The following is a 14,529-nucleotide window of genomic DNA, read 5'->3' on the forward strand; positions in this document are numbered from 1 at the left end:
CAAGCATCCGAGGACCGGACCGGTTTCGAGGTAACACCTCTCATCAGCCCGGCTAGCTTGACTCCAAGCGGTGTGGAGTGCCTGGGACCCACGTCTGGGCATCCCCAGCGCACTTAGGGCGGCAATTGCAAAAACAACAAGTGATGGACCGAATGTGGATCAATGTCACACATTCCCCCAGTCAAAAGATCTGGGCCCAAATCCATTGTTTTTTTGCACTCCACACCACCCTGGGTTAGACAATGGCGGTATGCAAATCAGCTCTGACCCTGTTGCCCCATGGGAACAGTCCAGTCCGAACTACAAAAGCCATGTCCTTCCCAGAACGGAATCAAGCATCCGAGGACCGGACCGGTTTCGAGGTAACACCTCTCATCAGCCCGGCTAGCTTGACTCCAAGTGGTGTGGAGTGCCTGGGACCCACGTCTGGGCATCCCCAGCGCACTTAGGGCGGCAATTGCAAAAACAACAAGTGATGGACCGAATGTGGATCAATGTCACACATTCCCCCAGTCAAAAGATCTGCGCCCAAATCCATCGTTTTTTTGCACTCCACACCACCCTGGGTTAGACAATGGCGATATGCAAATCAGCTCTGACCCTGTTGCCCCATGGGAACAGTCCAGTCCGAACTACAAAAGCCATGTCCTTCCCAGAACGGAATCAAGCATCCGAGGACCGGACCGGTTTTGAGGTAACACCTCTCATCAGCCCGGCTAGCTTGACTCCAAGTGGTGTGGAGTGCCTGGGACCCACGTCTGGGCATCCCCAGCGCACTTAGGGCGGCAATTGCAAAAACAACAAGTGATGAACCGAATGTGGATCAATGTCACACATTCCCCCAGTCAAAAGATCTGGGCCCAAATCTATCGTTTTTTTGCACTCCACACCACCCTGGGTTAGACAATGGCGATATGCAAATCAGCTCTGACCCTGTTGCCCCATGGGAACAGTCCAGTCCGAACTACAAAAGCCATGTCCTTCCCAGAACGGAATCAAGCATCCGAGCACCGGACCGGTTTTGAGGTAACACCTCTCATCAGCCCGGCTAGCTTGACTCCAAGTGGTGTGGAGTGCCTGGGACCCACGTCTGGGCATCCCCAGCGCACTTAGGGCGGCAATTTCAAAAACAGCAAATGATGGACCGAATGTGGATCAATGTCACACATTCCCCCAGTCAAAAGATCTGGGCCCAAATCCATCGTTTTTTTGCACTCCACACCACCCTGGGTTAGACAATGGCGATATGCAAATCAGCTCTGACCCTGTTGCCCCATGGGAACAGTCCAGTCCGAACTACAAAAGCCATGTCCTTCCCAGAACGGAATCAAGCATCCGAGGACCGGACCGATTTCGAGGTAACACCTCTCATCAGCCCGGCTAGCTTGACTCCAAGTGGTGTGGAGTGCCTGGGACCCACGTCTGGGCATCCCCAGCGCACTTAGGGCGGCAATTGCAAAAACAACAAGTGATGGACCGAATGTGGATCAATGTCACACATTCCCCCAGTCAAAAGATCTGGGCCCAAATCCATTGTTTTTTTGCACTCCACACCACCCTGGGTTAGACAATGGCGGTATGCAAATCAGCTCTGACTCTGTTGCCCCATGGGAACAGTCCAGTCCGAACTACAAAAGCCATGTCCTTCCCAGAACGGAATCAAGCATCCGAGGACCGGACCGGTTTCGAGGTAACACCTCTCATCAGCCCGGCTAGCTTGACTCCAAGTGGTGTGGGGTGCCTGGGACCCACGTCTGGGCATCCCCAGCGCACTTAGGGCGGAAATTGCAAAAACAACAAGTGATGGACCGAATGTGGATCAATGTCACACATTCCCCCAGTCAAAAGATCTGCGCCCAAATCCATCGTTTTTTTGCACTCCACACCACCCCGGGTTAGACAATGGCGATATGCAAATCAGCTCTGACCCTGTTGCCCCATGGGAACAGTCCAGTCCGAACTACAAAAGCCATGTCCTTCCCAGAACGGAATCAAGCATCCGAGGACCGGACCGGTTTTGAGGTAACACCTCTCATCAGCCCGGCTAGCTTGACTCCAAGTGGTGTGGAGTGCCTGGGACCCACGTCTGGGCATCCCCAGCGCACTTAGGGCGGCAATTGCAAAAACAACAAGTGATGAACCGAATGTGGATCAATGTCACACGTTCCCCCAGTCAAAAGATCTGGGCCCAAATCCATCATTTTTTTGCACTCCACACCACCCTGGGTTAGACAATGGCGGTATGCAAATCAGCTCTGACCCTGTTGCCCCATGGGAACAGTCCAGTCCGAACTACAAAAGCCATGTCCTTCCCAGAACGGAATCAAGCATCCGAGGACCGGACCGGTTTCGAGGTAACACCTCTCATCAGCCCGGCTAGCTTGACTCCAAGTGGTGTGGAGTGCCTGGGACCCACGTCTGTGCATCCCCAGCGCACTTAGGGCGGCAATTGCAAAATGGTGGATTTGGGCCCAGATCTTTTGACTGGGGGAATGTGTGACATTGATCCACATTCGGTCCATCATTTGTTGTTTTTGCAATTGCCGCCCTAAGTGCGCTGGGGATGCCCAGACGTGGGTCCCAGGCACTCCACACCACTTGGAGTCAAGCTAGCCCGGCTGATGAGAGGTGCTACCTCGAAACCGGTCCGGTCCTCGGATGCTTCATTCCGTTCTGGGAAGGACATGGCTTTTGTAGTTCGGACTGGACTGTTCCCATGGGGCAACAGGGTCAGAGCTGATTTGCATATCGCCATTGTCTAACCCAGGGTGGTGTGGAGTGCAAAAAACGATGGATTTGGGCCCAGATCTTTTGACTGGGGGAATGTGTGACATTGATCCACATTCGGTCCATCATTTGTTGTTTTTGCGGGTCGTAAAAACAAGCCGCGAACCGTAGCGATTTCACGTACAGCGGGTTCCGAGTGAGACTCGTACGGAAATTTTAGTCGTACGGAGTCCTGTATGACTTGTACGGTCTTTGGCTCCTGGTACGGATCGTACTTCGTCGTACGTACGGGGACGTGTACGGGTACGATTCGTACGGGGAAAATTGCTCCGTACGACGATTCGGAGCGCATTTTACCGGATCGGAATCGAGCCCCAAATGCTGTTCATACCTGTACACCTTATAAGGACAAATAAGGAGAATTTGTGTATTAATGGCAGTAGTAAGAGTGAAGGTTCGGCAAATGAGCGCATGCCAGACTTTTTGCTCCCCCTTCATCACTCCTGACCCAAGCAGAGAATTAAGCCACTACTGGGTTAGAAACATAAACCAAAGAGTGGAGGAGGGAAAAAATGAAACCATTACCAGTAAACTTCATTACCCTGAGTTAGTTTCCCCTCGTCCCAGTCACAATATGAGTAAGCCCCGGCCACACCCAGTCTGTACCATGACAAAGTCCTATTTCTATGTCTATGACTAACTTGGACTTAAGGCCCCCCCCTCACCTGTTCTGTGACTATCAAGATACATAAGAAAGGAGATGCAGAAGAAATATTCAGCTGGAGGGTGGGATAGAGGGGCTCTGACTGGAACGTGGGGGACCTAACTAGAGGTAATGAAGTTTACCAGTAAGTAATGGTTGTATTACCCCCAGTATTCAGACAAAATATTGAAACTAAAATATTGTCCTACCAAAATATCATGTACAAAATATTGGGGTATGGAAATATAGGGCCTCATTTATGAGGCCTTGCGTCACTTTTACGCCGCTGGTGCGCTGGTGCGTCACTTTTTGTGACGCACCAGCAGCGTAAAAAAAGTGCCTTGTTGCACTATATTTACAAAGTGAGGCATCTGGTAGGTGCATCACTTTGTAAACCCCTGCGCTACATTATACCTACGCCAGGTATAATGTATGCAGGGGGGGGGGGGTTCTGACGCAATAAAGGGTCATAGAAGTGACGCAGTGAAATCTATAAGATTTCACTGCGCCACTCCTAGGACACAAATGCGTCAATTTATTACGCCTGCCTCACAGCAGGCGTAAGACTGATGCAGGCCCTTTCACATGGGGCTTGCCACATGTGAAAGGACACATTGCTGGAGTTGCGTCACTTTTGTGACACACTCCAGCAATGCATCACTTTTTGCGCCATACAGATACGTCAGAAATACTGACGTATCTGTAACTCCTTGCGCCATGATGCGTCATACTGTAAATATGATGCATCATTGGTGTCGCAAGGAGGGTGCAGTGAAAAGTGACGCATCGCTGTTTTCACGCAGCTATGTGTCACTTTTCATAAATGAGACCCATAGTCTGCAAGAATATTGTTGTCAAGAATATCGATTTTATGGTAAGTATTATCGATTTTGAAAATATCACAAAAATTAATATTTACAAAAATATAGTTATTCCTGATGTTTTTTACTTATTTCTATGTATTTTAGTATATACATGTAATTTTTTTTATTACTAGTGTTTATGTTTTTCATTATATTTGTCAAATTGTTTGTAGGTATTAAGTTAAATGTTATTAATGTTAATGATTTTTAATACCACAGCTGGTTGTGGGTTTATAGGGGTACAGGGTGGGAAGTAATTTAATTAAAATTAATTAATCATTCTTTTTAGGTTAATAATAGTTAAGCAATTTATAATTAATTATATTAATTGTGCAATTCATTGTTTATTTACATTTTAGGTGTGAGTTGTGGAGTTTATAGGGGTACAGGGGTGAGTGAATTAATTATAATTAATTAATAAATAGTTATATTTATTATTAATTATTTAACTGAAAATGAATTATGTTCACTGAGTGATTCATTTTGTTTAAAAATGTTAATTTTAGGTGTAAGTTGTGGGGATTATAGGGGTAGATGGTGGGAAGTAAATTAATTATAATTAATTAATTAGTTGCTAATTAATATTAAATATTTAATTGACCATTGATCATGTTAATTGTGCAATTATTATTTTTTAATTTTAATTATTGGTGCGGGTTGTGGGGTTTATAGAAGCACAGGGTGGGAAGTGAATAAATCATAAATAATTCATATTTAATTTTTTATTAATAATAATAATTGTGCATTTTTGCAACTTACATTTTTGGTGTGGGTTGTGGGTTTTTGTAGGGGTATAGCGTGGGAAGTAAATATATTTTCACTAAGTAATAATTAATATATAATTGATATTACTTATTAAATTGTTAATGAATTATGTTAATTGTGTAATACATTTTTTGTTAAGTTAAATTTTAGCATCATGCTGTGTGTTTTGTGGGCGTATATTGTGGGAAGTAAAGGGTAAAGAGTGGGAAATAATTAATTATAATTATTTTAAAAATGTTTCTTGTTAATTAATAGTTTAGAAATAATATTATGTATTCAAATCAAAAAACTTATTTATGCAAACTGTGCAATATATAATTTTTTTGGGGTGTGTATTGCAGTTTTCGTATGTTTAAAGGGTGTATAGGAAATTATTTATACTAAATAATAAAGTTTATTTATAATAATTATAGAAATGAAAAATAATGATGGTAAATATGGACATAAAATATGTTTTCATTTATATATTAGTTGTGAGTTGTAGGAGTAAATGATGAGAAGTTAATTAAATATTATTAATTTATTATTACTTATTTAATAATAATAAATGTTTAAATTAAGATTTAATGATGCAACTGTTGAAAATAATAATTGTTTAATTAATATGTTTGGTCTGCATTGTTTTATTGGTAAGGATAAATGTTGGTTGTGGTAATTAACTATAATTGTTTTAAGAAAAAATGTATATTACTAATATTTTAACTAATAATTAAATATGAAACATGAGTAAAAAATATTAATTATATACAAATTACATCATTTATTATTGTATGTGTTAATTGTGTTGTTTTTTATATGTAAATAACATTTTGCTTGTTCTGATTATACTAAGAATATATTTTGTATTTTAATTATAATATTATTTGTATTTATTTATGATATGTATTTAACATTGTAATATTTATTTAATTTATTTTATTTTTAATATAAAATATATTTGTATTTCTTTTTTACCTATTCATATGTTTAACTGTTTACTATGTTTTTAAAATTATTTTATTATGGTGAAGAGAATTTGGTGGTTTCTAATGTTGCACTGACTGAGGTGGGAATAGTAAGTTTTACCCCTCCACAATCCAACAGTTTTCCTACAGCTGCAGTGAATGCAGTGGAAATAGTAAATTATAACCTTCCATAATCCAACACTTTCCCTACGGTTACACTGACTGGAGTGGGAATAGTAAGTTTTACCCCTCCACAATCCAACAGTTTCCCTACTGCTGCAGTGAATGCAGTGGAAATAGTTAATTTTACCTCTACGCTATCCAACACTTTCCCTAGTGTTGCACAGACTGGAGTGGGTATAGTATATTTTACCTCTCCGCAATCCAACACATGTTCTGCTGTTACACTGACTACACTGACTGCTGTCTATATGGATTACGGGACTGTCTCCGACTAGCCGACGTTCTACTTGAGCCTGTTGGAATCCAGCCGGAATGACCAGCCGGTTTCACTTCCGACCGCCTAAATTGTAATTTGGTGGTCGGAAGAGATACCGACGACCTCAGCCCGATAGCCTCCGACTTTAGGAGATCACCATCCGCCCCTTAGTCTACTTTTGTATAAATTTTAGTGGCATTAGTACATGTATTAAATGTAACATTTTATAATTTATTTAAATTGTTACAATTTATATTATTATGTTTTTTTCTCATTTCAAATTGAAATATTTCTAATTATTAATGCTTTCAATCTGCAAAATATTTTTATTAAATTGTAAGACATTTATGTTGTCTACTTTTTCATTTTTAAATAAAATGGATTGTTTGTTAAAATATTTTATGTTCTTGGTGTATACATGTATATAGTTAGTTATAGTTAGGGCTTAATTTCTATTAAAAAAGCTTTTTTTTCTTTTGCCAATATCTTTGGCGCCGTTTGATGAATCTTCCTGCAATTTTCAAAACTAATGGTTCACTCAGGTCAGCTTCTGTCTTGACAGTTTCGGGGGGATTTGTCAGGCGGGGGCTGAGAAAAAAGGGAGGTCCAAAAACGCGTTTTCCTCATGTTATTTTCCATAGGAATTTTGAAAGAGGCTACAACCTGAACTGCTGAACGGAATGACACCAAATTTGGCAAAAAGGTAGCTCTTGGTTCAGAAAGCGCCCTTTTTTAAAAATGGTGTAAATCTGTCCAGTTGTTCCTGAGAAATTCGAAAAATAAAAATATCGATATCTGAGCACCGAGGAAGATTTGCAAACCCTCCAGAGCATGAGCTTCATTCTGATTGGCTGCCAACACTCCAAACCAAAATGTGTTGGCAGCCATCTTGTGACTCGGTAGAACTGAGTCACAAGACAATAGTAAAGAAAAAGATTTATTAAAACAAGAAAAGGGGGCAGGGTAGAAATGCCCTGACCCTCTAGACCTGCTTAGGGGGTTCCACTGGGACCCCCAGGCCTAAAGAAAGCATAAAAAAACAAATTTGTCCTAATTTGCGCTGGGTGCGCAAATCTGGCAGGAAAAAAAAGAAACAAAGTCCGGGCTCCCGCGCTTCGTTTAAATGACCCCCTGGGTGGGCCAGGTCCTGGGTGCAATGTGCATAATATATGCAGGGGCGGGAACTGCCACCTCTCCGGGCCATGAACGTGTTCGGACTGAAGGGGTGCAGCTGCTCTCATAAACAGGCCTCCTACCTTGACCCATGAATGAACGACACCTGACTGAACACAAAAGGTCTTCATTGTTCAGGCTGCTGGTGAGGTAAGAGCACCCCTTGAAGTGCTCCAGCTGCTTGCATGGGCCTGTCTTTTGCTTGCCAGAGTTGGGGACACTGTTCAAAATGGCGTTCTTCCACCTCAGACTTTCACCTGGCATGGTAGACCGAGGAGGCGGGGTGGTGTTTTCAGCCGGGCCCTTGATATTAACCTCAGTGGTTACCAGCATGTACCAGCACTGAACTCTTGGCTGGCACATTTGGAGATCAGCGCAATGATTGTCCAAAACTTGCCACGAAACAAGCCAACGTCTTCCACGTTTATTTGGATAACAGGACGGGATTAAAGTGCCAGGGCGTATACACACCAAGGCACTTTCCCGTCAGATCTTAACCACAATACCCGCTCATGTAAGAAACCTTTGAAATCGTTACTTGACACAGTTCTGAAAATCAGGTTTGTGCATTTATGTGGGTGACTGCAATAACGAGGAAAATACACCTCGCAACGAGCGAAAAAGTCTCCCAAGTACACTATAAGTTTTATAGCGCCTTTACATACAACCAAGATCTGAGGTCCAGATATTGACTACCAACCTGTCCTCCCAACCAGAGCATACCCCCTCAATAAGCCCTGCGCTGAAAAAGATCAGTTAACTAACGACAACACATAAATATTCCAGACAGTGCAGAGAGGATGAAATGGGGGTGAGGTGTTCTGTTCGAATTATACTTTTACTATATAGCCCGTTGACATATGTTCAGTTTCACCACACTTTGCCATCGTTTTTTGCTTGCAGTTCAAAACAATATATATATCTCCGCCGCATTTGTTATTTCTAAGCTGTGCATGACGCCTTTTTCTATTACTCAATTTATTAGCTAGGGGGTCGATACGAAAATAGGGGCATATTATCAAGGGGGGTTATCTCCGCTTTTTTGGCTTTAAAAGCCAAGAAAGCGGAGATAAAATTATCTCCCTATTACCTAGCTGTAGCTAACACCAGTTAGCGATAGCTAGAAGGAGATAGCGACCATCTTGGGCCCCACTTTGCATGTCAGTGATATTTATCACTAATGACATGCAAAGTGGGCGTGCCAAGATGTTAGCGACTGGAAACAGTCGCTAATATCGCTATCTCCTATTACCAACTTTTGGAGATATTCGCGCTAAGCGCGAATATCTCCAAAAGCTAACACCTGCCCTGAGCAGTTCTTAGCCATGTTATTCAATGGGAGGTGGATAACATGGCTAAGAGCATTAGCTCCGTACTGCATGAATATCGCTGACTTTTCAGCGATATTCATGCATTGCGGCCGATTTTTAATCGCCGCAGCTCAGCGGTAAATATTTGTCTCTTACCAGGCAATAGCGATAATTATCGCTATTGCTAGTCCTGTCTGCATTTAGTCCAGTGCTTTACAAATACTGCTAAACATCTACAGATCAGAAAGCGCACAGCTCGGATCTAACGCAGGAAGCTTATATTTCATGGCCAGCGGATTCAATGTTCTCTTCTCAGAGCAGACCCTGCAATTTGCTTTCATTAGGCACAAAACGTTCTTAAGAACCGGTGTTAGCCACAATTACTCCTTAAATTAGGATAAGTAAGGTCAAATATCATTTTGGTAATCATAAAGTAATCAAGTAGTTGGAAGTTGGGCTCATCATTAATATACAGCTTTAAGTTGGAAGGACACTTGTTTTCGTCGGAATATTGCCATCCTGCAGGTCTAATTTTAAAGTCACCTTGTTAGCATGGAGTTTAACTGTATTTCGATTTGCATGATTAACTCAAATCATGGCAAATATTCACAATAAAAAGAACACCCGGAATAAAAAAGTATCATGCAGATTACAAAAGATACCATTGCCAAGTAAGAAGTATGCACACTCGCATGAATAATAATATATAAAAAACAGCAGTAAAAAGCCCCATTCATAATAGCAGCAGTGGGAGATCATGTATCATACAGTTTATAAAATATACCAATAACAGGTTAAAATGCCCACTGACACATGATGAACAATATAGCAGCAAAACCCCTATGCACCAAATCCTCATGTAAAGACACTGACTTTTAAATAACAATGTTACCATTTTTAACTCCACTTAAGCAACTTCCAAAGGTTTTTATAATGACTTCTGTGAGGTGCTATTATTAGGCATTTGCACACATCACTGTATTTTATTGTGCTCATACAGTGTTATAGGATGTGTTTTTTCTTCTTTTCTTTCTTTTTTTGTATTGCAATGCTTTTCAGTAACTGCAAATGGAAATAAACTTAAACAGAACCTATATCAGCAAGAGAAACCTTTGCCTATATATACTAAAGTTAAAGTGCAAAACGTGCAAGTTCCAACCAACAATAGGGCCACCCGGTCCATTCTTAAGGGGACCATGCCTAGCATAGTGGTATGGGTTTTGTTAGCATAGAGGATTATCAGAACCGGGCTAAGTGTCAGATCGATCGAATAGAGTAGTTCACTCTTGAATAAGTGTAGTGTACTAGTATGTAATGTGCAATGAAAGACAGAATATCAGTGGTGGCGATGCAACTCCACACAGAGGAGTAAGGTACAGAGCCACATGTACTGAAGATATAATCTGAAATGTATTAGAGAGCTTGAAATTTCCAATTTAGGATGCCCATCATTTTGCCATACCCTTGCCAATACGCGCCATATTTGGCATAACTACGATGTATGCCCACTCTAACATTTTTGGGGATTACTGGGGGAAACTAAAAACAGTTGCCTCTTCATTGTTTGAAAAAGTGGCGAGTGATTGACTGAAGCCAGGTTTAACAATATGCTAACAACTACAAAGTCGGCTAGACTGCAAATACACTGCACAAGGATCATAAACTATTCGCCTTAATCAAAAAGTCTAAATTCTACAGTGCAGGAGGAGGTTTTTAGCTTTTTAGAATCATAACTTTTTCAGGTTACATCTGCAGACCTGAGAGTGCATACATAATTCCTAGTGTACTGTAGAACACATTGGTGCCTCCTTTACTCTCATGATAAAAAACACACTTACATTTTCACATGGGAAAATCAGCAGCCCAACGACTTGTTTCCTTTTATGTTTTTTCCCCACATGCCAAAGGTTTGCCCTATGGGGAAACCCTTTCTCAGACACTCACTCCAGTTTTGTGGGTGTTCCCTTCCAATTCCCAACCGAGAAAGGGTTCTCTTCCATCAGTGACAGGAGTAAATCTATAAGGTTTACATGGTAGGAAGGGTCGATATAAATTTAGAAATACCCAGAGACGCTTATGTTTGCAGTTGTTCACAAATTCGCAGGGCATTTCCGCCCTGTTACACCCGCTCCTCACCCATGCTTCTAGAATTGCTCCAACCAAAATCTCCAAATTCATTTACAAGTGCAAACCAGCTTTTTCTGAATTAGAAAGATGGCTTTTGCATTTCTAAATAAGACTAGTGTATATATATATATTCACTGGAAAAAACAATGGTTTCAGGGCCGTTATAGTTAGTAATTAGCATTTAAAAAACCTTTGAAATTCACTGAAAAAAACACAGGTTTCAGGGTCGTTATAGTTAGTTGGACATTTCACTCGTACTAAACCAGAGAAATTCGGCTGCTATAGTTAGTTGAGCTAACTATAATTCGCACCCCCGGAATGCACAGCTGATGACATCACATATTACATCACTCAAGACATATATATACGCACTGTGCCTAAATAATTATGAACGTGCCAATTTGAAAGAGGCTGTATCACAAAATAGAAACCGATATGAGTATAGCACATGAAATGTGTATTCCACTGTAATTATAACAACACAGAACAATCTGTTGATACAAAAAACCGTTACCTGGCCCATTTCTACTGTCATAACAATTCAACACCCCTTATCTGAGTTAATTCACCCATAGATCATCAATAAGTTCCTACACAATGATACCATTGATCTAACATAGGTAACATGATTCATATACAAATATTGTTAGGATACCTTATGACTGGCTTTGTAAGGTATCTCCCTTCTTAACAGTGTGTGACTAAAAGGACACCACCCACTCTGTGACCAGGATGCCTGTATCCCATAAATTTAGGGTAAGAAAGGGTTATTCTCTTTATTAATCATGAGAGTTTTAAATGTATGGCCTTCTGATAGATCTAAGATGGCCCTTTGGCCTTATCACAGTTAAAAGACTGCCAACAGAGAGCACTTGCATGATCAAGCCAGATGTTTTAATGTCTCCTTGATTTATCCATGTGTTATTAAAAATTTGAAATTTCACCGTACACTATGGCCCTGATTATGATGCCGGTCGGAGTTGCCTCCAACCGACACTGTTTAGGTGAGGGAACAGCCCGACCATGGGTCGGCGTTACCGAACACCTGATTACTATGCAACCACACATGGTGGGGTCAGAAACATCCATTTCTCTATGGGAGCTTGTTTAGCGGGCGGAAACCGCTTGCAGCACAAACTCCCATTGAGAAATTGGAGTTTGTGAAAATCACAGCACCGAAGGGATTTTCAGTGCTCCGAGGCCCAGATGTAGAGGACCAAGGGGGGAGGGTGCCCTGCTAAGAGCCCCTAATATCGCTTTCCAACAGCTTTTCCATGTTGGAAAGGCCAACATGGAAAGGCTGTCGGAAACCAACATCATAATCCCGGCGGCCGAAATGTTGTCCTTAAGGGAATATGAGGCCCTTCTGACCATCAAAGGCATTGGTTGATCCCTCCGACTGATGCCTCCGACTGCACACATCCTAATGCATCGGTCAGACTGCAGCAGTAGATTCGGTTTGAACCGCAACCAACAAGTAGTTGGTTGCAGTCCGGATCGCATGGAAATGAGGTCCTACATGTTTTAATTGCACACTTTTGTTATTGTATCTGCAATAAGGAATCACATTTCTACTTGTTCAGTTCAAGGTATGATACACCTGGGTTTAAAAAGGTAGCTTCATACTCTTTAGTATTAAATATAAGTGACTAATAGAGTTACAATATCTACCCCTAAGTTTCCATAAGCCCTGAAGAATGACCTAGAGTGTTTAGGCTAAAAGACATGGGTAGAAACATGTTGGTAGATATTGAATGAGTTTGAGTCATTTCTCAAAATATACCCATCCTCGTTTGGTTTTTAGGTACTAGTGTCCAGCCGAATAAAGGTAATAACTTAGGAGCACTAAGGTATTTTTAACTGTATCTAGTTCACCCTGTTTTTTTTGTTTTTTTGCATTGTCCAGTAAGATTTATCTAAGAAATCCCTCTTTCTGGTACAGTCTTCGAGGAGGCCAAGTCCGCCCTGGTGGCATCGTCCTACCAGGGTGGGGAGATGATACCAATGATGAAGCATGACTCTATTATGTGTGTGAGGTTTCCACTTCCATAAAGGATGACTTTCCTAGATAGTAGACACATTTTAGTCACTTCTATAGTCTGGATTCTTGTACGGGACCAACGTTTTGGTATACAGTACACTACTTCCTTTTCTCTCAATTGCCACCGTACATTTTCTTGTGTTTATTATGTTCTATTTGTCCATGTCTTTTTACTCTTTCTGGACTATCTCTTTTGGAGTGCCAGGGAAATGCAGATCATCTACTAAGGATCCACTGGTATGGGAATAACAGCTTTTTTCATCTTGAGTCTTTTTTCTGACCCCCAGCATATCCCTGGGATGAATGAGCTTGTCAGTCAAAGCTTCCCCTGTTCATGTTTTCCCTTTTGGATAGACATCCAGATAACCATCATTCTCCAGCCTTTGCCTCTTTAACTGGGGATCATTCACTGCTTCATACACTACTTGCTTAACCCTTTTTGTAAATCTGCTTTCAAAATCTGGAGGGTATCATCCTCCATTTCCTCGCTATTGTGGAGCTTTTCAGCTCTCTTCCCTGAGCCACCAGACACCATTGCTCACAGGAAGAAAAGAAAGGTGAGCCAAGCGGCTCTTCCTATTTTTACGGGTTGTCCAGCAACTAAGTCTCATCATACATAAGACTAGGTTGTGGAAAACAACTAGCCTGTAGTCTTCTCCACCTGTAGCGCATATTTGTGCACTCTGCCAGGCTCCAAAAAACCTTAGGTGGCCCTAAAGCTGCCCGCCGCAGTGCTCTGGCCATGTTTTTTTGCCCTAGCCAAGCACATGAATGGGGAGAGCTCTACCAGTTGTGCATAACAGCTGCCGAGCACACCAGCATGTAAGGAAACATAACATTTAATATTTAAACAAACGATATAGCGCAGAACAGAACAGGAAAGGGAAGGAGCCTTGTGCATGCAAGTCATGGACCTAGAAATAGTACTTTAGGCATGGCACAGACCGGTAGTGGGGGGCTTCATCCTATCATGTTGACTGACACGGGGGACGAATGAGGGAGATAAAAGGGCTATAAGCCTGCAGGGAGATTTCTTTCTTCAGGGCTTCCTCAGAATACACTTAGATTTAAGGGCAAGGCTCCCTGGAAGGGAAAGGGCAGCCAAAACATGTTTTGATGTAGGACACAAATCTGGATGTGAGTTTTGCAGTTTTCTAGAACGCAATCGTCATCCCAATAAAAGTCTGATATTGGGCCCAAGGATATCTGTGAATTTTGTAAAGTTTCAATAGTGAACAGTCACCAAAAAGCAGGCTTGGTGTAGTGCTCTAGTCTGAATAGGAGTCTGTTAAAGATTCCTAGAAATATTAGTTTATGGATCTCCTGGAAATACACAAAAGCAAGTTGTGGTCTGAGTTATTAGGGATGTGGTAGAGCAACGTATTTTCGGGAGCCACGTTTAAGAACTGTGAATAAAGCTATGCAGATTTTAATCCT

This window comes from Lissotriton vulgaris, chromosome 8 (genome assembly GCF_964263255.1).
Source record: "Lissotriton vulgaris chromosome 8, aLisVul1.2, whole genome shotgun sequence".
Classification (NCBI taxonomy): domain Eukaryota; kingdom Metazoa; phylum Chordata; class Amphibia; order Caudata; family Salamandridae; genus Lissotriton; species Lissotriton vulgaris.